A 26,092-nucleotide genomic window follows, 5' to 3' on the forward strand; every position below is an offset into this window, starting at 1 on the left:
AATTAAGAGATGCACACAGATAATGAACATGAACAACAATAATAGTACTCCTTATTCGCATATGCCAACAGACATCCCCAGCATAAGATAAGATCCGATAAGATAAGATAGGATAAGATGATTTACAATGTACCCAGATGGGGTATAAATACTTTTTGCCGAACCTTCTTGAAGGGGTCCGTCGGCTACAAAACAATCTTAATCTACTTGTTGGCTACAAAATCTTTACTGACGACAACACCCTATCAACTACAGTTTTTATCGACGACATTTTGAATTTATACAACAGTATTGGTGGCTTCTGCCCAAAATGAGAAGTGTAGGTTTTGATCATGAAGCATGGCCTTTGCTGCTTCAACAATGGTTTTATTTTTCCTTCTGCTACCCCATTCTATTGAGGATTATAAGGAATTGTATACTCCCTCTTAATCCCAATAGAGGTACAAAAAACTTTGAAATTTTTAGAAGTATATTCTCCCCCATTGTTAGATCTTAGGGTTTTAATTCTTTTTGACGTTTGATTTTTCACATTTCTTTGAGTTCTTTAAATTTTGACAAAACCTTATTTGATTCTTTGGCTTCTAGAAAATAAATCCAAGTTTTCCTAGAGTAATCATCAATGAATATTATGTAGTAAGAGTAACCTCCTAGAGAGAGTGTTGGCATAGGCCCACATAAGTCAGAGTGAACTAGTTCCAGAGCTGGTTTAGACTTGTCTTCACTAGGAGGAAAAGGTCTTTTAATGTTCCTTCCTAGAACACATCCTTTACAGGTGCCTATATGTTTTTAATTTAGGCTAGGTGTTCTAGTGGTGATTTTCTCTACATTTGGAAGTGAACTAAATCCAATATGTCCGAGTCTTCTATGCCATACTACATTAGAATTTGTCACTTCGTGGTTAAGAGTTTTCTTTTGAATGTTGCATAGTTTATATAGGGTCCCATCTCTAGTCCCTATGGTGTTAACATATTTTAGATTTGAGTTTTTAGGCCAGTATAAAACTTTGTCTTCATTGAAGGTGACTTGAAACCCTTCATCAACTAGTCTAGAAATTGATATTAGATTTCTTTTTATGCCTGGTACAAAGAGAACATCTTTTAATTTTAGTGTGACTCCAAGTCTTAGTTGTATAGAGGAGGTCCCAATTCTTTTAACTGGATAGGTGGAGTTGTCTCCAATGGTGACTCCTTTAGTGAGATAATTTCCAAAAGTTTCGAACTTATCTCTGAATCCTGTAATATGTCGGGAAGCACCTCTATCTATTATCCACATATTTTCATTTGAATTCATCTCACTTGATAAGGCCGAGTAGAATAATAGATTTTCGTCTTTCTGTGTTTCGGCTAAGGAAGCTAAGATTTTTTCCCTTTCTGGTCAATTTCTAAAAGTATGTCCGAATTTTTCACACTTATAACATTTAACTTTGGATAAGTCATTTCTTTTGTAATTATTATGCTCTTTTCTTTTGTCATATTTCTTTCCTTTGAATTTCCTTTTTTTTCCTTTGTTGTTAGAGATTGAGAAGAGAGCTTGATTTTCTCCCTCTTGATTTGAGATGGTCCCTCTAGAGATTAGTCTTGATTCTTCTTATGTGCAATCATTCTTTAGTTGATCAAAAATTGGTATTGAAGGTCTGTTGACGACTTGGATGAATGCTTCCCAAGATAAGGGCAATCCTCTGTGCTATTATTGATAGTTCTTGGTCTTCTACTTTGCTTCCAATAGAAGATAGATGATTTTTAATTTCAGAAATCTTTCCAAAGTAGGATGACATTGTTTCACCTTTATTCATTTTAGTATTCATTAGTTGATTTTTTAATGTAATCAATCTACTTGAGTTGTTGATTACAAATGTATCCTAATTGTCTTGAATACTTCAAATACCTTTTTTAGATTTGAGATGGATGGAAGAATATGATCTTTTACTAAATCCACAATGATTTTTCTGGCTTTATTATTTTGTCTTTTCCAAGTGGCTTTTTCTACCTCATTTTCAAATATAGAAATATTTGATTTAGTAAAAGATTCTAGTTCTAATTCTTCAAGAATTGTAGTAATCCGAATTTTCCAAGAATTTTTTTTTTGGTTCCTTGAAGTCTATCATCTACTTTGACATTATTTGACATATTGTCACTTTTGATTTAAGATTTAAATTTGAGAGTCTCTCTACCAATTTGGCTCTGATACCATGTAAAGTTTAATAGATCTTTATTGGTGGAGACTAAGCAACTATATTTTCAGTCTTAATATTTTAATTTTGGAGATCTTTGAGTTGTTTATGTGATTGCTTGCTTTCTTCTTATGTGTACTTAAATATACATTCAATATATTCATTGAAGTAGTATTCTGATATAAATTGAGACAAGTATATATATATATATATATATATATATATAGAAACATAACCATGTACGGTCATGATCCTGTGGTCATGCCTCAACATAAAAAAATATATATATAAAATTGTACTTGTTCATAATTTATCATATAATTAAGCGTAACTCACTCAATTGCTAATCGGTGATGATGAGAAAAGTCTTAAAACCAATAACCAAGCGGTGTGAAGGACACTCAATGGAGACTCCCGATATTATCAATCGATATTAGCAAGATGACACCCGATTGCTTACTGGTGGAGAAGTAAATCATCTCAAACGTAATCTTCAATAAGAACGATCGATGCCTTTTATCATGTGTTAGGGTGACGAATCAAGACTCTCGAAACTAGTATTCTATAGTGTAAATCTAATGACAGATTTGTGTATATTGTAAAGTTTCTTACTAGATTTTAATTTATTTGTAGACTAATGCACAGTGGTGTAGCAGGTATGATCACTAATGCTAATGGACTGAATTGCTTCTAGTATTTGTAGAAGTTAGTGTAGTAATAACAGAGATAAAACAATATTATTGAACTCAAAATTTCCTTCGATCCTTTGAAGTGCTTGCATTAATAGATTTCGATGCCTTGTTCACTTCGGGCAGATTGGATATATATCAAGTGGAAGGGGTGTGGGGATGAATGGCCATGTCTCTGAATGGAGACATGGACATTCATTCTCACATCCATTCAGAGGTAACTAATCTTCACGATTTATTACTGACTTAACGAAAGTAATTAAAGGTATTATCAATGATAAAATATGTAGCCTGATATAAAGGATAGATCAATCATGATCTAAATATCAAAGGAATCAAAAGTAGTTACGATCATGCCTTAATGATCTCTGAAAATATGTGTCATCGGTTTCAAACTGTGAATGATTGCAAACAACACGTACGTATACATATATGTATAATAGTGTGTGCATCATACTATATTACATATATACATACGTATATGCTGATCATAATAATGTCAGACCGAATCTACATGCATTAACACTCCCTCTTAGCTAGGGAAGACAAAGTGCATATATATAAGTTCTCCTTATTTGAAAAGTAATATCCTCAAGATATATTTAAGAAAATCAAATCTCACGATATTCTTTCCAGTTATGGTGTGTACATAGATATCAAGTCACATGATATCCACCATAAAAGATCATGGTATATCCATAGATATTAAGTCACATAATATCCACCATGAGTTTGAATATATTGATCTTCAACATATATCAAGTCACATCATATTCATCAACATGCTCTTTTAACTATCATGATTTTTCCATGAATATCAAGTCACACGATATTCATCATGATAGTAATCTAATAATTATAAAGTCGTCACCTTATCTTATTAAGATCAACATTTCATTATAAAAGATTGCCACCTTTAAATAATGAACATAGGGTAGGCCCATGAGTCATAGACTCACACATACGACAAAAGAGTTTACACTTTAAACATCTTTATTAAAATAATACAAATTTACAAAGTTGAGACTCAATCTCATAAACTTATATTTCAACCAAGCCAAGTTTCTTTCTGAAATGATCAACCTTCACTTTAGGAAGAGTCTTGGTGAGAATATCAGCTGTTTGATCACCTGTATTAATCTATTCTAACTGAATAGCTCTTTTTTTCACCATGTCTCTTACAGTGGTAAGGAATTTCTATATGCTTGGATCTGTCATGAAATACCGGATTCACAGATAACTTGATACAACTTTGGTTATCACAGTGAATAGTGGTAGGTTTCATAGGCTCACAAAAGAAAGCAATTTTCGAAGCCACACTGCTTTTCTAGCTCCCATTGCTGCTGTAATATACTTTGCCTCAGTAGAACTCTGAGCAACTGAAGCTTGCTTTCTGCAAATCCAAGAAATCATAGCCGATCCTAAGCTAAAACAGCATCCTGATGTGCTTTTCCGGTCTTTTACACTTTTTGCCCAATCAAAATTAGTATATCCATGTAACTCCAAGTTGGTATTCTCATATTTAAGTTCATACCCAATAGTACCTTGGAGATACCTTAATATATGCTTCAAAGCAACCAGATGAATCTCATGAGGTTCACACATGAACTGACTTAATGCATTCACATCATAATAGATATTAGGTCGAGTATTTACAAGATACATTAGGGACTCAATTATCTGTCTGTATAAAGTGGGGTCAACTAGCCTGGATTCAACACTTGCTTCCTTTAGCTTGTGTAAGTTGGTTTCCATAGGTGTAGACATAGGTCGATAGTCCCACATTCCAAAACTTTTCAAAATATTAATAGTACTTCTATTGATGTAGAAAGATAATCCTAGACTTTTGACGTACTTCCAAACCAAGAAAGTAATGAAGAATTCCTAAGTGCTTTATTTCAAATTCAAAAGCCAAATCTTTCTTACACTAATTAATGCGATGTTCTACCCCTGTAATCAGAAGGTCATCAACATAAAGAATTAGAATTAACATATCACCTTTAGTTACTTTAAAGTAGAGATTTGGACCAGCCACATTCTTGGTGAATCCAAGAGGTAAAAGGTATTTGTCAATCCTTTCATACCAGGCTCGGGAAGCCTATCTGAGTCCATATAGAGCCCTCATCAATTTACATCCATAAGAAGCAGCATCATGAGTCACAAATCCTTCTGGTTGTTCCAAGTATATTTCTTCCTCAATTTTTCCATTAAGAAAAGCAGTTTTTACATCCATTTGATGGATTTTCCAACCTTTGGCTGCTGCAATGGCTATTACAACTCTAACTGAGGTATACTTGGCAATTGGTGCAAAAGTCTCTTCAAAGTCGATTCCTTCCTTTTGAGAAAACCCTCTAGCCGCAAAACGAGCTTTATGTTTTTCAATGCTGCCATATGCAACATACTTAACTTTGAAGAGCTATTTTGAAGACACAACAAACTTTCCCTTAGGTCTAGAAATTACATCTCAAACATCATTTTTTAGTATCGATTGATACTCTTCCACCATTGCATCTTTCCAAGCTTGATGTTTAAGTGCTTTTGAAGTACTTGAAGGTTCAGGGTTTGGACTCTCACACATGAAAGCGTTGTATGTCAATTTTCTAGGTCTCTTGCTTTCTTGAAAAGTCCCTGAAGGTGCTACAAATCCATCTCCTTCCTGTATAATTTTCCTTGCCCAAAGTGGCCTTTTAGAATGATCAAGAAGGATCTTGCTTTCATTTGAAGTCTCTTCAGGGTACTCCCTCTGAATCTTAGGAGCAAGAGCCTCTTCTTGGGATACATCAATTGTATCTAGTTCATTAGAAGTTTTGGCTCTTCTGAAGGCAATGTTTTCTTCAAAAATGACATCTCTGCTTAGTTCTATTTGTTTCTGTCTAGGTATGTAGACTCTGTATCTTTTTACTATTTCACTAAAACCAATAAGAATTCCTTTTCTTTGAGAAGGTTATAACTTTATCCTTTTCTCCTTAGATACATGGACATACACAGGACATCCAAATATCCTTAAGGGACTAATGTCAGGTTTCTTTCCTGAAAATGCTTCTTCAGGGGTCTTATTGTCCAAGTATGAGTGAGGACATCTATTCTGAATATAGACTATTGTATTAGATGCTTCAACCTAGAATGACATACTCAAGTTTTGATAAAAAATCATAGCCCTAGCAACTTCTACAATAGCTCTGTTTTTCCTTTTAGCAACCTCATTTTGTTGAGGATTGTAGGGGACTCTGAACTCCCTCTTAATCCCAACAAGTTTGCAAAATTCTTTAAATATTTTAGAAGTGTACTCTTTCCCATTATCTGTCCTCAGAGCTTTAATTTTCTTTCCTAAGGAGTTTTTAGTGATTTTTTTGAGTTCTTTAAACTTAGAAAGAATCTCTTCAGATTCTTTGCACTTAAGGAAGTATATCCATGTCTTTCTTGAAAAATCATCAACATATATCACATAGTATAGGAACCCTCCTATAGATGGTAAAGACACGGGTCCACATAGATCAAAGTGCACTAGTTCCAACACATCTTTAGTTTTGCTCAAACTATGAGGGAATGACTTTTTAATATTTTTCCCTTAGACACAACCTTTGTAGGATTCATTGTGAATAAGGCTTAATTTGGGCATTCCAGTTACTAACTTCTCCATGGATGTTAGGGCACCAAAGTTGATATGACCTAATCTTCTATGCCATATTTCATTTGAAACTGAAGTCTCATGCATAAGTGCAAAGTTTGTCTTAGTGCATAGCTCATATAAGAGTCTTTGTCGTACTCCTATTGTTAGAGCCTTCTTTAAGGTTTAATTCTTAGGCCAAGCTAGTACCTTACCTTCCACAAATGCAATTCTATAACCATCATCTTCCACTGTAGATATTGATATTAAATTCCTTTTAATACTTGGTACATAAAGAACTCCAAAAAGCTCAATAGAATTTCCAAATTTCAATTTGATGATGCAGATCCTGATTCCTTTTACGGAATGTGCAGAATCTTCACCAGTTGTAACTTCTTCATCCGTTTCTATTTTCATGCTTTCTAGGTTATCCTAATATCTAGTGATGTTCTTGAAGATCCGTTGTCATCTATCCAAGTGTTAGTTTTGGTTGAAATTTCATTGGACAATGTTGAATAGAAGACATATTTCTCAGATTCATGTCCTTCATTTGATTTTTCAGATTTGGCAAATGATGCTTGAGGTTTAGATCGATCGGGACAATTTATTGCATAATGTCCATATAGATCACATCTGAAACATTGAACTTTGGACAAGTCTTTCTTCTATTTAGACTGTCCTTTTCCATGAAAGTTTCTTTTCCTCCTGTTGTTGTTCTTCTTTCCCTTCTTATGAGAGTTTGTGATAAGAACTTGAACATCTTCATCTAAGGTTTTGTGTTTTCCCTTAATCATTAATCTCGATTCTTCTTGAAGACAATCAGATCTTAGTCGATCTAGTTTTGGGATTTTAGATCTAGCACTTATACCTTGAACAAAAGATTTCCAAGAATTTGGAAGTCCTCCTAACGCTGTTAGGGATAATTCTTGGTTGTCAATCTCATAATTGACTGCAAATAATTGATCTCTCAAATTTGTGATTCTCATGAAGAAGGCATTTATAGTTTCCCCTTTATTCATGATGATATTATTCATTTGTCTTTTAAGAGCAAGTATTCAGCTAGTGTTATTTGTTATGAATGCATTTTCAAGAGCTTGAAACATGCCATATGTTGTTGAATGTTTTGCTATAAGAGGCACATTGTGATCTCTAACACCATCCACCATTATCTTCGTGGCCTTCTCATTATTCTGGATCCATAATGTTTTCTTTGGATCATCTTAAGGTTCTTCCTTATCTTCTCTTATAAAAGATTCCAATTTGTTTTCTTTTAATAACACCATTATACAAAGTTTCCAGGATTCGAAGTTATTAGCACTTGCAAGGTGGTGTTGAAATCTTAATGTGTTTGTCATCTTGAAGAGAAAAGATACAATGCAATTTAATGTGAAATTTGATCTCTTAAACTTAATGAGATCTCTCTTTAACAAGGCTCTGATACCATGTAAAGTTTCTTACCAGATTTTAATTTATTGGCAGATTGATGCATAGTGGTGTTGCAGGTATGATCACTAATGCCAATGAATAACAAAGATAAAACAATATTATTGAACTTAGAATTTTCTTCGATCCTTTGAAGTGCTTGCATTAATAGATTTTGATGCCTTGTTTACTTCGGGCAGATTGGATATATATCAAGTGAAAGGGGTGTGGGGATGAATGGCCATGTCTCTGAATGGAGACATGGACATTCATTCTCACATCCATTTGGAGGTAACTAATCCTCATGATTTGTTACTGACTTAACCAAAGTAATTAAAGATATTATCAATGATTAAATCTGCGGCCCAATATAAAGGATAGATTGATCATGATCTAAATATCAAAGGAATCAAAAGTAGTTTCGATCATGCCTTAGTGATCTCTGAAAATATATGTGTCATCGGTTTCAAACTGTGAATGATTACAAACAACACGTACGTATGCATATATGTATAACAATGTGTGCATCATATTGTTGTACATATATACATATGTATATACTGATCATAGTAATGTCAGACCGATGCTACATGCATTAACATATATATATATATATATATATATATATATATATATATATATATATATATATATATAATGTTAACTACTAAGATTAAACAGCAGATGTTTCAATATACTAAATGCTAACATTTTTAATAGATTGGACTCTCATGAGTCTCCCCAACAACCAAAATATCCGTAGAACCAACCGCATTGGAAAATAGACCAGGTAATGATCAAAGAGTGCCATTACCATTCCAGCAGTTGATATGAAGAGAACTAGAGGAGGCTTCTTTTCCATGCAACTACTGGTGAGACCGTCATTTGGCTAGTGGAGCCAGTCTCTGTTCCCATATGTTAGGAGGGTAATCTTGAATAATAGCTCTGAGGTTTTGAATCACTGCGCATTTCCCGACTTGTCTCGTCTTCGCCACCAATCCCCTAGAATGTCTCAACTCAGCAGCCTGTGCTCTAGTAAGGTCCTCATCCAAAAAGATCTTTGAGGGAAGAGGGAATATCTTCCTCTTCGATCTAAGAGCCCGTAACTTGTCAGAAAGTGAGAGGAATCGTAGAAAAAGGGTACCATCTAGTCCCACCCAACACTATCGTAGAGTGATATCTGAGATGCCTAGCTGGTCTAGTAGAAAGGTCTTGGTGAAGAACAATAGAGTTTTAGCAGAGAATGATGAGGTAAAATCTGATTTTTGCAAGCTTTTTGATAATATTTATTCTCATGCAAATGATTTGGCTGTAATGTGATTATATGAAGTGATTGGAAGAGATGTTTCAGCTGTATGGAAAGAGGAAATTTTCTGAGGTAATTGCCAAATTTACAAATTTTGTCAATATTAATTTTGATACTAATTTTTATGTGGATGAAATGACAGTAGAATGTAGGAAAGAAGAGTTTAACTGCAGCTATAAGGTGCTATGCATGTCAATTTGATGGCATGAAGGGACTGACAATCGAAGTTGTAATAGAAATAGAGGAAGAAATTGACAATATAAAAAGTTGTACAAATAAACTTCAGACAAGAAACAAGATATTACACAGCGAATAGATCATTTTTTTGAGATATATAGAAGTGATTTTGATGTTAAGGATAATATTAGAGTCTTGAATGTGGAAAAAAATGTTATGCATAGTTTTTTCAATAGAAGATAATGGTGAATTTGCAAAGGTAAAGAACAATAAAGTTGCAGCAGAGAATGATGAGGTAGAATTTGATTTTTGCAAAATTTATGATAATGTTTATTCACATGCAAATGGTTTGGCTGTAAAAGGATTTTATGAAAAGATTAGAAATGTTTCACAAATATGCAAAAAGGAAATTTCTGAGGTCATCGTGAAATTTTCAAATTTTCTTAGTACGGATATTGAGACTGATTTTTGTGTGGATGAGAGAAGAGGAGGTTATCTACACCAGTAAGGTGCTACAAGTTGAAGTTTAGCAAGGTTGACTGGCAACTAAAAATGCAAGGAAAGAGGAAACCATAAATTTGAACTTCCATTTATTTGCTAGTATTGATTTGTATGCAGATGTTGAAGTTGAAGAAGTAGAGAGGGAAGATGAACCCTGGTGGTTTCCATATTATAGTGAGTTGAGTTTTATGAGAGGGAGAAAAGGGGGAGAAATGAAAGAAGAGACAGAAGAATTCAGAGCAGAGTGAAGAAGAACATAGAGAAGAAAGACTGATGAAAGGGAAGCGTATGATTTTCAAATGTTTGCGAGTTTATTAGACATTTCTTCTTACTTGGGGTGTTTGATGTAGGACTATCCAAGTTCATTGTCAATCCTGCATCAAAATGTCATGTCCCCAAAACAGAGTTGCAGCCCTCATAAATGATAATAGTGATTTCCCAAGTAATGAAAGCCGACCTAGGTTGAAACGAGGTTAAGGGATTTCTAGAGAGGAAGATAAATAAATAAATAATAATACCTTTATTACAGACCCCTATCAAGGTGGCATTTACATTAAATCAAATAATTAGTTTGTGGGTCTGACCCCACTGAGGCACCACTTCTATAATTTTTTATATGGCTGAGCCATTCCTTGATTAGCACCACCCTTGGGAAATTGGATAAATTAAACTAGCTTCATAGGGCTGATCCTTGTCAAGGAAGGAGATAAATATGATAAGAGGGTCCAAGAGACTGCCAAAAACAAAATAAGAAAAGCCAACCAACAACGGAAACACCAAACGGTGTCTGAGGAAAAGCAAAACCAACAACAAACAAAAGAGAACCAAAGGCAACCTTTAACCACCAGTTAGGCATACCTCACAGGAGAGAAGAAGTCCAAGATTGTAGGATGCAACCAAGGCTAAGAACCCTTGGAAATGGAGAGTTGTTGTAGCAAGTAACTCTTGCGAGGTCTCATAGATTTGCTGCACCGAGGGGTGGGAGACCAAGCGCGAGCCAAAGAGACCATCTAGAAGGAGGTAATGAGTTGATTTGCAGTTTGGCTTGAAGGAGATTGAATTTGGGGAGTGTGGTCCTAAAGCCATATTCTTGAAGGTAAAGGGCCAAACAACGCCAATCAATATACTCGAAGGAGGAGAGAGATCTACACCATTTAAAAAGGTAGTAGAACCTCCTTCTGATCTCATAGTAATGGGGCAACAAAAGATATAGTGCGTCTCTGTCTTGGGCTCCCCCATTTCAGAAAGCTAACAAATCCAATCCTCCTTGTTAATTTGATGATTGATTTGAATGCAAAACTGGTGAGAGTGCACCTTGAAAGACCTTAAGGAGATAAAGAGTGTGTGTGCCCAACGTTGGGAAAGGTAAGAAGGCCACACAATAACCCCATCCTGTAAGTCAAGAAACTGCTTTGCATAGAAGGCCATCCTCGGTTGTATCCCCCCAAGGGTTCGACCCAAGCCATATATATATACTGCTTGTCAATGTCCATCCTAACATTTCCATTCAACTCCCAACGAGAAGGGAGGAGATGAGCAGACATATCTAAGGAATTCTGGAAAAGGAGGAAGGGTGTTCATCTTGATCCCCGCCAACCTCAAAAGAACAAACACTTGAGCAAATCAACACCGGGCCCAACTAGTGGAGTTGACATTTGCAATAGCCTTTGAGGAGTGATAGGCCAAGTAAGAGTATCTACTTATATTTGTCCTTTGAGTACCGAAGACGATGGAGGAACTAGACTAGGTGGAGAGAAATAATGAAAAATGCCATTAGATCTAGGAAAATATACGCAAATAAACCTCAAGAACAAGTTCACGGACAATAGGAATGACAATAAATTAGATAGTGGTTCCATTTCTAGAAGAAGTCATGAATAAAATGAACAACGATTAAGTTATGCTAACAACAAATACACTAACTGTGATTAGGGCACTCAAATGCAACAATGAGCTTGGATTATAAAAAGACATGGGTAGGTATCTATAGAAGTCAATAAATGAAGTGAGTTTCAAGAAGAGTTCCATGACTTGCCACAAGTTGTGTGGGTAGTCTAGGTCACCTAGCCGAGCAAACCTTGCTGAGTTTTTGTGGCTTGACTCAACTCATGGAATGTGATATATAATCTCATATATATATGATTATAAAAGTTAATAATTTCAAGGGGTTTTTTTTTCCATTTTTCTGATTCATTGCCAAGTCGTAGCCGAGTTACAGCCAAGTCATGAGTTGAGACGATTGAGCTGAGTCTGAGTCTAGGAATTCTGGTTTCAAGTATACACAGTGACTAAGTCAGATCAAAGAAATAGAATGCTAAAGCACTCAATCTAACAAGTGTTTGCAGACCCAAGAATATACATATTGAACAAGTTATATACTTATCAAATGTTGTGGTTTGAACTATAATTTATAGTGATATGACTTCGCTGATTTGGTATTGGTCTTTCAATTAATAGGAAGTAGGGATGTATGCAGATTTTCTATTGCTTCCAATGTATGTATTATTAATAATGAAGTAGGAATGCATGGTTGTGAAGAAGATTACTTCAAAACCTACAATCAATATGCCAGGCCAACCCATTATGGAGGGAGATGGTAGGTACAAGGAATGCAAGCAGCACATGGGTCCATTCCAATAGAGAACCCCTAGTGGGATTGGGAGGCCGAATGACAGGTGTCATGCTGTAATGTCCCCATTTTCTTAATAGAATTTAAAAATAATCTAATTAGATTAATAAAATTTAAAATACTACAATATAAATTAATAATTATAATATAATATAATATTAGGTCATACATTTTAAAATTAAATAATACTAATTATAAATAATAAATATTAATTTATCATGTGAATAAACTAACGATTATAAGCAGGACATAAAGAAATCTAATAATATTATTTTGGACTCACCAAAGAGAGACTACTATTTCTAAGTTAAACTAATATGTCGAATATAAAACGCCAACACAATAATGGTGGCTAATATGTATCTGGTTCAATAGACATGTAATAAGTACTGAATAAGCACTTAACCAATCAAGGATCGGATATAATTATTAATGTTAACAGTATATATCATGAACAAATGAATAAGGTGACAAGGGCAGATATTGATCTATGGAAGATTTATCAAATGAGAAATATTACTCTCCTCAAAGCATCACTAAGAAAAAGAATATTGATAGAAATAATTGCAATATCAATATTTTCAGAAATATGGACTTCTGAATGTAGAAATACAAGAGGCGGTGAACAATTATAGTAATCATTAGAAGATGTAATAAGCATGGACCAACATAGGAAATGCATTACTGTTTTTCTCCAAAATATAGACAGGAAAAGTGTAGTCAATCTTAATTGATTATATATATAAATAATAGGATGATTAGTAGAAGGGATGTAACTCTTAAAAGGTGCGAACAAATCCTATGATAAAGACTATGTAAGGAAATATAAACTACATGTTGAAGGGGAGTCTAGGAGGATCAGGAAAAAATCACAGGCATCACAATAGGAGGGAATTACAATAAACAAGCTAAAGAATCAATACTGTAAACTGGAGAAAGGTCTTCTGCATATAGAACCCAGTGAACAGAACGATAAGACAAAGCAAGAATAATAAAGAATTGGCCCTGAGGAAAGGGAGTTGTATCATCTACGCAGACACTAAATATTTCAGCAAATGCACAGATAAATAACTGTCAACGAATAAAAGCCAGAGACAATCAGGGAATATTTCAAGAAGGAAGACTTAGTCAACACCCAAGTAAAGAAGGTCATAAAGACAATCAAAGGTTTTAGACAGTGATCATTAAAATTAATATACCAATCAGACATAGCAGGCCATTAGAGATTGGATCCAAATATTGATCCAGCAATAGAGAAGAACCCCCATATATAATAGCGTATAAGTCTTACTTCATAATAAATTCTGAATCTATCATACCCAGTATTATCATTGAGCTTGGGCTGTGGCAAAGATATTTATACTTGCATCCATATTTGAAACATTCCCCGTATAAGAATATTATAACCACTCTTATCATATTGATATTGTATTAGATCTTCTGCTAATATCATTATTAATGTATTTAATTGAATCCAACTTAGATCAGATTGAAGACCAATTGAATAGTCATCACTACAACTTGGACATGAATATTTTAACGAACTGATATGTATCTTGGTATATGTCCTATTTAAACAAAACACCATTTGTATCAGATTAAAAGGGAGTTGGTTATATTCTAAATCACAATAATATATTTACAAGACCCTGACCAATCTCTTAAGGAGGCATTACAACATCATCAAAACTTTGAAAATTGATAGCTATCCTATATAGTTCCAATAAGAGACATTACGCTTGAGGCGTCTTGTATGATCTCCCATGATGCTTCATAATATGGATGGGTAGTCGGGAAAAGCCTTACGGGAATCCCACTTGAATAGTCATCACTACAACTTGGACATGAATATTTTAACAAACTGATATATATCTTGGTATATGTCCTATTTAAACAAAACACTATTCATATCAGATTAAAAGGGAGTTGGTTATATTCTAAATCACAATAATATATTTACAAGACCCTGACCAATCTCTTAAGGAGGCATTACAACAGTATCAAAACTTTGAAAATTGATAGCTATTCTATATAGTTCCAATAAGGGACATTATGCTTGAGGCGCCTTGTATGATCTCCCATGATGCTTCAAAATATGGATGGGTAGTCAGGAAAAGCCTTAAGGGAATCCCACTTGTACATTATGTAAACTATGATGTTTATAACTTTAGGATGATATGCTTATGCATCTCTCTTAAAGTTAACTAACTTGACTGCAGGCACTAAATTGAGATAAAAAGTTGACAATTTGCATTGCTCAATATAGTCCATACTCATGCCTAATTTGGGATTCTAGGGCAAGCTAGAGTAAGTCCCAATAGGGGATGGTACACAAAAAAGAGGATTTTGTTTGTGGCATCTTTGCAAGTTTGGCATCCAAATGCACATAGCAAACTTTTGGCACGTTGAAGATTGAATTTTAAACTTGAACTGTAATGGTTTAAATATTTTGTAAGACATTTTTATAAATGTTGCTTTTAAAAAGTTTCACCGTTAGGGGAGGTAATAGTTAATGGTTCATTTAATGCTTCATGTGATCCATTTTGAAGTCCTCAATGCCAATATTTTGAGCCATCCTCGACATCTCTGTTTTGAGCCATTCATTGTCCCAGTTATGCAGGGGCATCAGGAGTCTCATCACAAGCATTGTTGTTTTGGATGTGTTTGGATGTAATAAGGTCATTTAAGACCATTTGAGAATATTTTGAGACAAGATATAAAATGTTGCAAAGCTTGTCATGTAAAAATAGTCAATGTTGTCATTAGTGTTAACAAAGGAGTTCCTTGCAAGATTGAAAGTTGGAAGTGTTTGTAATATGAGAAATGTGCAAAATCACTCAAATTCGGGGGATGGAGAGGGCTAGAGATTGTGAAGAACAAGAAACCCTTGTTTTCGTGTATTATCTTCTGAATTCTTCTCATGCAGGCAAGTGTTATTTTGATTTTGACAGATTGTCTCTTTCATGTAAAGATCTGAAACTGTTTTTATAAGTTAGTGACAGTATTATCCTTTCATTTGCAATTGGTCTCATTAATTCTCATTGAGATTTGTAAAAGTTATGGCATTTTTGTCTTAGGTTGTCTTCAATGACTGTTTTTTCCTGTAACAGTCCGAAAGAAACACATGGTATGGATTGGTACGTTGCAATAATTCTCTGGAACCAATGGGAAAAAAAATGGAGAAATGAGTCTAGTTTCATTTCCTTTTGTTCAATCCAAATTCATCAAGTTTTGAATGAGTTATGACATTTTTGGTTAGAGCAGTACCGTGATAAAACTAGGGTTTCCAGTAAGCATTAAGAAAACTATATCTTTGTATTTTGCCATCCAAAAGGCTCCAACTTGGTGAGAGTCTTCTTTACATTACTGCAAAAGGTTCCTACAAAGGAATTTGCATTATTTGATCATTTGGGAAAGATATATGGAGGTTTTTGTGTGTCTTTTCATAGTAAATATTGTCATAACCCTTGGTGAAATGAGGGCTTGACAAAATAATGCATTGTTGAGTTGTCTGATGTAATGATCATTTGTTTGCCATCAATATCCATTGTGATCAGGCCAATATTGTATGTTTTTGGTGAATTTGTATAACACATATCTATGGGCCAAAGTAGTAATGAGTCTAAGTGGTGTAAAATGGAATGCACCTTGAGTGCATATATCTAGAAGTTGTATTTTCATTGATGTTAGTCCTTTTTCTGTATCACCCAGGTCCTTGGGAGTTGAAGGAGTGGAGTAGAATAGAGATTGACAATTTTTGGGAGGAATTACAAAGGTATCTTGCTGCCCACTTGCAAGTGGGGTTACTTGGAGAATTGCAACACTCAGAAGTGGGGAAAAATGAAAATGATAGATGGAACACATGAAATGCCTAGGAAAGATGATTGAAAAAGATGGGTTGAAAGTGGAAAAGTTGAGGAAGATGAATACAAGAATGTGGAGGGAGTACCTTGACAAGTTGGCATCTAGACAGAGAAAGTCTAGATTAGACAGTGTTTGATTTCAGATTTGAGAAGTTGATTTTACTGTTCTTCGATTAGATTTTTAAGGAATGGCCTGTTTTCCTAAGACAATTGCAAAGCTTGAGAAAGTCAGTTTTGATTATTCCTGCAGCTAGTTGCTGAATGTGGGAATTCGTTTTGAGTTTCAATTAAGTGTTTTCTTGTAAGTTTGCCTGTAAGAAATTGTTTCTAAATGTAGTTTTAATTATTCTGTGTTATATCTCATTAAGAATATTTCAGGGTTGGGAAATTGCTTGGCTGCTGCAACATTTGACACTCATTGAGGGTCCACAGTTGTTGATCTGCTTCACAAAATTGACTGCATATTGACTTAAAAACCCTCAAACATGAATATTATCAACATTTAGGTACCTGTACAATCCAACATTTGGAGGGGCACACAAAAGTTCAAAACAAAGCACGAATATTACCAATATGTCCATTGAAGGAAATATCTAAACATTTCTTACTAATGGGCAAAAGAGGACTAGGAGCTATAAGGAAGACAAGACCAAGCTTTTTTGGGCAGGTGCTAACACCATTGACATGCCATTTCTTTACTACTCACATTAAACTTATTGGAGATACAAATTCAATCTAAAAAGTAGCTAAAATTGGAAATTTAAATAGTGGCAGTTTGATTGGAACCCCATGTTTTAGCTACTTACTTTGTTGGCCTCTCCAACATTTGAATTTTGTTTGGTTTTCCTTGTACTTCTTTTCATGGATATTTTTTAGCTACTTACCATGGTGGACGCTGTCTGAAAGGATGGAGATGGAGTCTGGCAAGCCCAGGAACTTTGCCACAAAACATGTGGAGGATAGTAACCTGTTCTTGAAGCTCTGTTCAACGTAATATGAAATTTGAATGCTGAATAGGGGTATAAGCTGCGCCTTCTCTCTGCGAACCCAAGAATTTTTCTGCTTCACCCTTCAGGTCTGCATTGAAAGCAGACTTAGGGAGGAAAAATTATGGAAGCTACAACTGACTGGACACATCTGGAAGATAATATGGGAACATTGGTTACGGAAATTCTATTATTAATGACCCCTGGAGCAATGGTCTGCTTGCTTGCCTACTAATCCTGATGAACACAGGTACGGTGGGTATTATTTAGATATTTAGACATGTAGATATTTTAGATATTTAGACTTTTAGGAAAATTTCTAGTTTTAGTTAGTTTTAAAATTATATGGAAACTTTCCTGTTGTCAGCCTTTTAAAAAGTTTCCATTTCTTTTGAGTTATTCCCTATATAAGGAGACTTTGTCTCCTAATTGTAATTAATCTTTTATGAATATACATTTTTGTAAACAATAATGTCACTTTAAATAAATTTATAAAGTAATGAACGCACCACATGTCCTAGTGAGAAGTTTTTTTTTACAAAGAGGGACATTGAGGGATATTAATACATGAATAAAAAGCAAGATCACCGAGAGACGGGGAGACTTGGAGGTCTTCGGTACTGGTACTGGTACGACAATTTTTCAAAAATAGGAGATGGGGGTACTGGGAGACGGCAATTTTTTTTAATAGTTTAAAGAGTAATACTAAATACAAAATTTGAAAATAGTAATATTGTAAAACTAAAAGACTAAAGTAAATAATAATAGTAATGTCACATTAATATAGAGTCAAATATTTTAAAACTCACATAATCACAATATTGTATCTCATTGGTCTTAATTTTTGCATTTAAAAAATTAAAATGAGGACTAAAATATATAAAATTATTTATTATTATATTTTACATTTATATTTTATTAGGAGACATCGGGGATATTTCACTTTTTGGATTAGGAGATTGGGAGACTTCAGGAGAGTGTCATGAAGTCTCCAACCTTTTTTGAGGCCTTTGGAGACGCGAAAAGTCTTTGAGATGCGACTTTTAGGGGGGGAGACAGGTCTCCCTGTAACCATGATAAAAATTGAATTATTAAATTTATCATGAGCCCAATTTCCATCAACCATCTTGAGGAGACATTTGTTAAGATTGTAGCTTCAGTCGGATTGAATTGACTCGAAGATAATTCTTTTATGGTTATTGGGAAATCATCATTTAGACAAATATATCTACTTATAAATTATATTATATATAATGTAATGTCCTCTTTTTCCGAGTCTTAGCTAACAACTAGCATAACATCGAGATACAAATACTACTTCACATTTATGAGAAGGTAGTTACAATAGTTATGTTCATGTGAAAGAGATTAACGGTTACAATCCATTTAATTGAAATATCATAACTAACAATTGAAGGCATCATCAATAAATATAGAATAGAGGATTTAAGTTTTTCATACTCTAAATTCCAAAACCGGAATCCGCCTAGGGCAACATCTGCAAAACCTAGGTTAGTCCACATATACCACTTAGGGCATAAATAGTAAATGATCAATACCATTTAGGGCATCAAATACCATTGTATCAAAATGACCAGTACTGTTTAGGGTATCAAATACCAGCGCATCATCCCTTTTCCTATTGCTAATTATGGCAATAACATATAGTTAAAAGATACATTCATTTTTCATTATTCACATAAAAGAAGGATAGTTATAACATCCATCAAGTAGGCCTATCTCAAACATACAGATATATTTCATGTTCAATTTGGAAGATCAATTGATCTAACTGTTTACCAATTACATTGAAGAGGAAAAGCTGATTTAATTGAAGGGAATAACTGTTTCAATGATATTAATCAATCTAATATATTTTCAACTTGTAATTTCAAATATCATAAGAGTAAAATACCCATTACTAGAAGATATTGAATGCAGATTGTATCTTTGTCTTGTGCAAGCCTTAGCATTTGGTGGAGAGGAGAAGCATTGTCAGGGGCTTAACCTCCCATCCGTAGACCCTTAAAATATCCCCACACAATCTTAATTGAAAAAGGCCCTCCCTACTCGGAAATAGAGACAGAACACCCTATCTAGCCACTGAGCATCCTAGTACTTAGAGTATCAACCCACCTGCTCGACTAGACAACAAGATCTAAACAATGGACCGCCATGAGCTGACTCAGTATATACAGCTTTATCATTTAGTTACTTCCTTTTCTGACATCCGTTTGTTCTTGCAGGGATACTTCTCTCCACCCATTTATGCTTGACTCTTCTAGTCTTGGGTGTATCCTGGGAGATTCTGAGCCACGTATAATGTAAATGTCATTTTATCAATTCAGGTTTATTTCATTTGATCTGTTCTTATCTCAGGGGTATATGATCCATACCGCTGTATAAGTCAGATCGATGTCTCATGTTATACATTGGTGCCTGCTTCAGATATTCATGCACAGAATATGCCATTACAAGTGTAATCGTTGAACATTCATAGTGATGACAAACTATTTCATTACAATTGCGGGTCTGTATTATTGTTACCACCTGATAAACATGGTAACAAGAGAGATTTGGAAGTTTCTATTACTTAAACAACATTCTATAGCCTTTATTTATGACCATTGTTGCTTAATTCATGATCAAGGATTAACAATGATACTACAACAATTCATTTACGTCACTGATTTCAACATTTGACTCAAACATGAATAGAGAATATATGGCAATAAAATATGAGCAATGGTTGCATGGCCTGCAGTTGGTTTGATGCTCTGCCTATTGTGGGTCGAGAACTATGAGCTCCAATGCGGTGAACGCAATCTGGAAACTGATGGCAACTGTGTTGATTTAATTTGCAGCTTTTGATGTTCACTCTATGATGCAGAGGTTTGTGATACACTAACAATAGAAGTTGCAATCAGCTTGAGGCTGTGAGAGAGTTCTTGCTAAAAATATAATGCCAGGAACAATTGTGAGGAGAGAAAAAGAATGCCTCCCAGGCAGTGGAGAGAGTAATAAATAAATTACCCGCACATTATTTCAGTTACAAGACGAGGGTAGTGGTGAGAGTTACAATGCAAGCAAGAAGTCATCGGCACAAATATTGTAATTAACCCTGGTCGGTTATGTCCTTGTCAACTTCAAATTTTCTCACTATTTAAAAGTCTGAAATTCCATCAAACACTTGGCAACCAAAATTAAATACCACAGCAAAGAATCTGCCCATCTCTCTTGCCTAAACTGGATGTTTGAATAACCAACTTTATGTTTGTTTTGTCTTTCCAATTATCTTGTAATTCTGTGTATGTTGAATATATCTGTTGTTTGTAATTTTTTAGAGAAATATGTTTACATCTAATGCTGGTAATAACAGATAATGCAACTTCAACAATAATATTGGATGCCAAATTCAGAATCTTCCTTGCATTTGAAAAACAGAATAATTCTTAAGCATTCAAATATCAACAATGTTTATTAAAAACCTGGTAATGTCCATCAAACCATGACTTGTAGCAGAATTTTCAGACTTTCCTTGGTAATGCAGTTCTCTATCAATAACTTCTGCTCCCAAACACTTAAATCGCAGTTCCAGGGATTAATTCACAGGGCTTTCTGGGCAGATCATAGGGCAGTAAGTAGGTCGCAGGCCTTGTTTTTGCAGACGGAGGCCCTAAACTTGCAGGGGCAGGTCCTGTAAATAAAATGCAGGCTCTGAGAAATCAGACACACCACTGGGAATGGGCGCCACAGTCACAAATATGGTCTCTGGTGTCAATAAATTCAGGAAATGCTGCCCTTGTGTATTTTGGCAGCCTGCAATGATCTCTCCAAGCACTGAATATGCCGTCCCTAAAATTCAGAAACCCTGGCGTCTAAGACAGTTGATGGAATTGTTAATTTGGTGAGAAATAGCAACGCCCAGCAATATTAACAATTACCCTTAGTACTGTAGAGTGTATTCCCCAGACTTGTCAGAATATTGGTAATTAAAATCCAACCAAGAAGGATCTCCAGCAGCAGATGAATTACCCAAATTTTCCCAGCAATATTAACAATTACCCTTAGTACTGTAGATTGTATTCCCCAGACTTGTCAGAATATTGGTAATTAAAATCCAACCAAGAAGGATCTCCAGCAGCAGATGAATTACCCAAAATTTCCAGAACAATTCTTCCAAGTAACAGTAATAGCAGTAATGGAAGAGTAACAATTAATTTTTTCAATATTAATTTCTTAACGCCAATACATCTCAGCCACAGTTTGTACAGTTCGGGAGAGCACCTATATTCAGAATAAAAACAATTCAGGGCGACCACTTTACCTCATCAGTGGTGGAAATCCTCAGCCTTCAAACCCTTATACCTCAGCAAGGGGATGAAAATTCAGAACTTCAAGAATGTCACAAAGACAATAAGCAAAAAATGATAATCAAATAATCGGATGATTATCCCTTCACAATGAGCCCATATTTATAATCTCCAAGAACCGCTTTTTTCCCAAATGAAACTCCACTTAAGAAGCTTCACCAACTCAACATTAATTAGAAGCTTCCAATTCCTTGCACTTTTGTATTTAATCTTGATTTGACTTATAACTAATTAAATAACTGGCCCCGTCGAATGATGACTCGATCCTCAACTTAAGTGATATTATAAAGTTTAATTATAACTTTATAATAAGCCATTTAATGATTTAATAATAATTTGGCCACTAAAAATATAATAACTCCCAAAATACTTATCATTTAAATATGTCTGAAATAGGATTTACACCTATTATTTCTTCATGTGAATGAATGCAGTTTCCAAAAATAGAAAGGGTCCATCTCAATCAACACCCGACTTACCACAAATAGTAAGTACACAAAACTAAGCCCAAACAATGTCCAATCTATGTCAAACGAAGACCAATGTGTAACTTACTGAATTGTGGAGAAGATAAGACCCTCCCAAGCCAAGCCACTACTTTAGAAGACCCTCTATCCACAATAATTAGCCTAGGAGTATCACAATAATAGGTTAATCTCTCAAACTCTGATGTTGGCAAAAATAGGGACATTACAAATTTTTAAAATGGCTGTCTCAAATTATAAGGCCTAATGGAAAATAATATAGAAATATGAAAGGTAGCCACACATGAAGTAATATTAAACCATAGTGGTGAAAGAAATAATAATGTGTCTCAAATTATAAGGCCTAATGGAAAATAATATAGAAATATGAAAGGTAGCCACACATGAAGTAATATTAAACCATAGTGGTGAAAGAAATAATAATGTTGTTTTAGTATATAACATCATGGTATTTATAGATACCTATATATGTATGTATGTATATGCATGTACATGTGTAAATCCCAACCGTATATTTTTTACGTATACGCCAAATATCAAGTATGCATATACATCCTTATATATATAAATGGTTTACTTATGTACACATATACATGTATAGATATTTAGGTATCATGATGTTGATATGATAAGAACACCAAGAGGCTCCAATTAAAACACAATTACAAAGGTACAAACTTGTTCAAATTTCAATTCATGCTTAGTGATTTCTTTTATTATTAAATGATATATAATTTAACAGGTTAGCTCATGGTTGTCCAACATACACTCTTGCTTGCCTAGCCATTTACTCTTAGCCATGGTGGTTCAGGGCTTGTACCTATTTGCTCAGTGATGGTGGTGCCCCCCCATGCACAATTCTTTTTTGGTAATGCTTCCCCCTTTCGACGTGCTCCTGCAAGGAAATTCTCTACAATTATATCATATTCCTCAATATAATAACAATTTACCATAACAAATTATTCATAAACCATCATAACGACTAACCACCATTCCATTTCCATGATGAATAACCAACTTTCCAAGATTTCAAGATAACAATATAATAGCATCATAACGATTAATTAACATGTCATCCAACCATCTTACCATTTCACATGATCATAATTAATTTTACCTGTCAACTGACTTCACATGAAACCTCAACGACTATATGAAAATTTTAAAATTAAGTGAAAAATTGGGATGTACATATATTATACTATATACAATATATATAGATATGGTTATATACATATTGTTAATATATTATCTAATGATGATTAACCATAGAGACATGTCTCCTCTCCTCTCATATTTATAAGTCAAATCTGCAATTTGGATCACACCAATAATAATGGCAGTGTTATTACATTTGCAAAAAACGGTCCATGTTACTCAACATGGTATCAGAGCCAAACTGCAAGTGTACTAGGAATGAAAGCCAAAATTTCCTTTTATCTTAACATGGTATCCGAATAGAGCCTCCTTGACTTTTGTGAGGTTTTAGAATTATTATGATCTTTATTTGAGTTGAGGGACAAAATCTTTAAAATGGCCCACAAATTTTGCTTATTCATTTCCTTGAGATTTGGAGGATCTTTATGCACAGAGATTAATAGAAGAGATTGACCTCAAAAACTAATTGCAAACTACTAGAGAAAGCATTGATTTCACCTTTGGGAGCAATGGCAAAAATATTTCTTGCAGAGGTGCATGCCATTGAAGTAAATGAAGGCATACATATGGAGTAAGATAATAGATGTATGATTATTAATAAAGAAATGTGGATAAAAGTCAAATTAATGGGTATACAGCCCAAATAAGGATAACAAGAAGTGATGCATTGTTGCCTTGTCAGAGAATCGATGTAAAAGGAATAGTCTTCTTTCACATTGACACCATCGATATTCTAAAGCTAAGAATTCCATCCATCAACATGGAGTTCATCAGTCATCCCCATCATTTACCAATTGGTATTGCAGTGTACATAAGCACAACAAGATTACATATATGTAAAGAATCTATGGTCTCAAAGACAACTACTGGGAATGATTGTCTCCAAAGAATCTAGCATTATTGTATGGATTCAATTATAACATTATATCTCTTAGACGTCAATTATAACATTCAAGGGCTGGATTCAAGATCACTGACAAAATCACCTGATGGAATCATCCACCGTTTCCTTGTTCATATGGCTTGTTTGGCATATGAATCATTTACTTGAGGTACACAGAAAAGATGAAGAATGTAAGATGAATTGGAGGTAAGGCATCGATAGAGAGCAAGAGGAACATGTAAATCCAAATTACTTTTTGAGATTTGAGAACAAAATCCCATATACATGTGAATTTGATGGGCATCATTTCTACGACAATAATAGAGGAAACAATTCTAAAAGGAAGAATTAAATATTGTTTCTAGAATGTCCTAATGACTGCAGTAATACATAATATAAACTAACGAAAAAAGGCATTAAACTATAATTTGCCAGCGAAGGGATGACCAAAGATATATGTAAAGGATCAAAACCATGCTGATTCAAACCCCACACTTGACATAGTAGATATTTCAGAATGAGATATAATCATATTATGAGACATCAGTAACAGACAAATAGGGGCATATCTATATTATGTGGCATACTGGAAGAAACAAATTATGTTGGTCGGCAGATGGATTATCTTAAGTTTGGAAAATGAAGACTATTGGTCATCATGACCAAGAGATACAGTACCTTGACGCGACAATGGGATGTCCATGCTATCAGAAATAAACATTTGGTGCCATTACAAGTATCATGTTATATCGTAGACATCAAGAAAATTAATTTCCCAGAAGGGAACATTACAATATTATTATATACATAATGTGCGGAGCTTCAAAGTATTATCCTCGATAGTTGCAGCTAGATGGTGTGAATGTATCCAAAATTGTATTATGGGAATGTGATGCAATGAGGGCATGTCTAGATTTAGATGTACCAAATGCTTTAAAGACACTAGAATTTTTCTTATCATCAGTAGCAGCTTCAGTGCCCAAAAAGATTAGACTCATTTGACAGACTATCTTCAGCTATAGAATATGTAGTGGCTGAAGGAGCTTTCGAGTTTCACACATTTATTAAATCTTAATGTGCTCAAACTTGGAGAATGTGATAGAAGGGACTCACTGGTTCTCACATGTTGATGGTTATTGGAGGAAGTTTATTTCTTTAAACTAATATCTTTAGAGAAGTTTTCGAACCTCTTAGACTGAGGAAGTTAAAGAGGTTAAGTTTATATGATTACTGGAGTGTTCGAGATTGTCCACATGTTAGTGGTTGCATTCAATTACAAGATTTTCAAAATTGTCTAGAGTGTTCTAAATGCCAAACCTTCTTGAACTTAAACGAGGAAAGCTGAAGAAAATATTGGTGAAAAGCTATGACCATGGATTGAAGACCTATATTTCTCTCATTGTTCACTATGAGTGATACAAGAGAAACTAGTTATGACAAAAGTCATGCTAAAATCTATTTGAACGACAAGATCAAAGAAGATTGGGACCATAAACATTGGGTCCGTTAACAAGTACAACTCTTTGTTATGAGACATTAGTTCCCTAATAGTTATCAAGTTATGTCCCCATTGATGAAGAAATATCAGTAAAGTGTGAATATGAAAGAAAAGTACTTAAGGATTGTTGATCATGCTTTTACAACTATGCAACTGACATGACTTAAGCACGATATATCCTTAACTTAATATCATGAGTTCTTCTAGGGCCATGCCATTTAATGGTATTGGTGATCTCATTTCTATTTGAATTGTGACAACTTATACTTCATTCATTCAATGATGGTAATACGAGGATAGCAACGATCGTGTCTACACAAATATACACCGAGATCATAGAAAAAT

At 34.4% G+C, this 26,092-nt stretch overlaps 1 protein-coding gene across 4 annotated transcripts in view; it reads left to right on the top strand.

Moving 5' to 3' along the window:
• Nucleotides 1–26,092, top strand: part of LOC149579962 (uncharacterized) — a 188,524-nt gene that overhangs the window by 96,642 nt on the left and 65,790 nt on the right. The window lies entirely within an intron of this gene.

This window comes from Cupressus sempervirens, chromosome 1 (assembly GCF_028749045.1).
Source record: "Cupressus sempervirens isolate cs-2001-9-10 chromosome 1, ASM2874904v1, whole genome shotgun sequence".
NCBI classification, from domain to species: Eukaryota; Viridiplantae; Streptophyta; class Pinopsida; order Cupressales; family Cupressaceae; genus Cupressus; species Cupressus sempervirens.